General features: G+C 41.5%; 1 protein-coding gene across 3 annotated transcripts in view; it reads left to right on the top strand.

Moving 5' to 3' along the window:
* The window catches only part of LOC309714138 (uncharacterized protein), a 272,480-nt gene that overhangs the window by 257,271 nt on the left and 12,040 nt on the right, over positions 1–3,169 (top strand). The window lies entirely within an intron of this gene.

Raw genomic sequence — 3,169 nt, 5'->3', positions numbered from 1 at the left:
TTCTTCCTGATTTTCTTTGATTCGTTACTGTGCGATCACGTGACTCAGATGCCCTGAGAAAACACATTTGGGCTGCAGACGACTCCTCTCCTGCACACACACTTTGCTCCGCCCCTTTTTCTGTTCTGCTGTGATTCGTTCGTGTGACACAGCTGAGCCGAGAGAACACATTTGTGCTGCTGAGTAGTGATGGGATTTCCGGCTCTATTTAGAAAATGGCCTGTATTTATATAGCGCTTTATTAGTCCCTAAGTACGGTGGCTCCTAGAGACAAAGCATGTACAAACTCCAAAACACTTGCAAACTCCATATCCAGTGTTGGGACTAACGCGTTATTACGTAACGCGTTACAGTAACTACGTTATTATTGTGGTAACGAGCACGGTAGTTATTATGCCAAAATCAGGAACGCGTTACTCGTTACTGGGATTTAGATAGGGTCGTTACTCGTTACTTCGTGTGGTGGCATCGCGGAGCTTCCACAGATTCAGTAACATTAGCAAGTGGTGGAGGCCAGTGGGTGGATGAAGGAAAAGGGACACAGAAGGAAAAGAGACCCGAGGCGGCCGCCGGTCCAAGTGTGAACTGAACTTCAGGTAAGAAGTTATGACCTGCAGTCTCTCTGGGTCAGATATGAACCAAGTTTAGGTGGAGTTTACTTTCGCTATTCTGACTTTTTCCGTACTGCGTACTAGCTAGCATGACGGAGTTTCTACACAGCTGGGTGGTGCTATGAAGTTAATGATGTTGAACTTTATTTTGTTCATTAGTTATTAGAGTTGCCAACCGTCCCGTCTGGTATTCAGAGAAAATATTACGCGTTTCTTATTGAGGTGAAAAGGAACAGTTTGTCCCTTAATTCAGCTACAATGAAAAAGACACAAAGCTGGAGTTATTCTGTGTTTACGCTGCACAGCTGCCTCTTCTTCTCTCATTCTCCCCCCTCCCTCTCCTGTTTCTACTTCAATCATGAAACTGATCAATGATCAGCTGATCGTCTTTTCTCTCTTGTTTGTTTATCGCCCACTTTGCGCCGAAAGAGGAAACCAGCGGATGTCGCGCTAAACAACAGCAGCACGTTTAAGCTTGATCAGCTGTTGTTAGAATTTAATATTAATTTCTAGTATCAGCTGATGTTTGCTGGAGCCACAGCTGCAAAAAAGCTGCTGGTCATGATGTCGGTTTGGTTATCTGGTGAGAGGGAAACATGAAGATGAAACCAGGAGATGTCCTTACTGAATCATCAGAGCTGTGATGGAGAAACAGGTTTACCTTTTAGGTGACATGAATGAGTTGAAGGGAAGTTATGAACTGTTTCTGAGAGACAAATAACACCAGGATCCTTTTTTAGGTAGCTGACAGCTGGTAACTGTGCAGGTGCGGATCTAGCAAAGTGTTGCCAGGGGGGCAGGTAGGGCATTAACAGGGAAAGGGGGGCACAAAGAAATACTTTTCTTTCTTATTCTCATTTAAAATGTCTCGCTTTTAAAAAATAATTATCTGAATCTTACAACAAACGATTGATAGATTGATGCATATATACCATCAGAACAGTGCACATCACTGTCACAACAGTGTTTATTGTCATTCAAAGACTTTATGATTTTTCCTATAATGGTGGGCCGGTCTCTAGTTAAAATGCCCAGCACTTTTTTTTTGTCCCAGTCCAGCTCTGTATGCAGCTCATCTGCAGTCTGGTGTTACCTACATCTTCCTGTTCAGAAGGCAGAATTTCCGAGTTCTGAGTACAATCAAAAGCACCACGACTGCAGTTTTTGTGTTGGATGTAAAAGGCGCACATGACGCTGTGACGTAGGCTAGAATCATGGCAGCAGTCAATGACGGTCCAGGCGTGGGGTTTCTCTTGTGGAAATATGCACATTATTTTTTCCTTTCTATTGGTAGGTGGCACAGTGCACTGTGGCAAGTAAGCAAGCTAGAAGACTGGCAAAGTTATGGAAGCAACACATTAACAAGAGAATTCTGAGAGAAAACCAAAGTTACTTTCCCTAGTAACTAGTTACTTTGAAAGTAACGAGTAACTTGAAGTAACTGAGTTACTTTTGAGAGAAGTAACTAGTAATGTAACTAAGTTACTATTTTAAAGTAACTTACCCAACACTGTCCATAACACTCCAAACACAAAATACGGATGGTCTGTTTATGTTTTGATCAAGAGCCTTTTTTGAGCAGCTGAAGAGGAGAAGTCTATCTTATGGCCAACCTCTGGCTGTATATTGGTCATATTACCCAGCAAAACCCAGTATGCAGGTTCATCTGTAACAGTCCTTGTGCCACGATCAACACTGTTGCTTCTACATTAAACAGAAGAGCAGCGACATGGCTGCAGGTCTCTGCGACTCCGGCCATACAGGTGCAGTGGGCGGCTTCAACCTTCCCTGTGATGCTCACAGTGACCCATGGCTGCAATGCTGGTTCATTCAGTCTTTGAGAGTGCAGGACCTGAAACACACACAGACAAAGTTCAAAAACAAGAACTATGATCCAAGGCCGACATAAATGTGTTTTATCTACTTTATCATAAATGTAACAAAGTGTTTAGAAAGTTAGCACATACATGTCATTTTTCATTTCTTTATGTGTCCATCGCTGCAGGTTATAGTGTAAACCTGCCTGTTCTCTGTCAGAAACCTGCCGGCAGAAAATGAACCTAAAGTATGTAATGCAAGGATGTCATCACTTTAGAGATGGAGAAAGCATAAAGTGACAATTATGAATCACTTAATATGATAAGGAGATTCTGCAGGTCATTAATCAAAGTATAAAATTAAAATAAAATGTATTTTTAGTGACACGGGATACAAATATGGAAGCAAGATGTATAATTAGTATTATTTATAATAAACATTAATAAATCATTGCAATTTCTTTAATCATAAAGAATAACTAAATCCTTCAGGACAATGTCACATCAATGCACTGAACTCACTATGTTATCCCTCTAACAGCCTCCACATGTTCTCACTGTAATTTTCCTTCATGAATGAATTTATGCTGCACTAATGTGAATGTTCGGATGGAAATCAAATGCATTTTACTCGCAGTACTCGAGCTGACTTACCTTTGTTTGAATGACGACTTGTACACACTGACTCCACAGACAAGGTACGAGAATATGTCAGGCTACGGTCTTCAGGGTTTCTACTCC

This window comes from Aulonocara stuartgranti, assembly GCF_965226115.1.
Source record: "Aulonocara stuartgranti genome assembly, chromosome: 9".
Classification (NCBI taxonomy): Eukaryota; Metazoa; Chordata; class Actinopteri; order Cichliformes; family Cichlidae; genus Aulonocara; species Aulonocara stuartgranti.
This window is presented reverse-complemented; position numbering and strand designations above follow the sequence as displayed.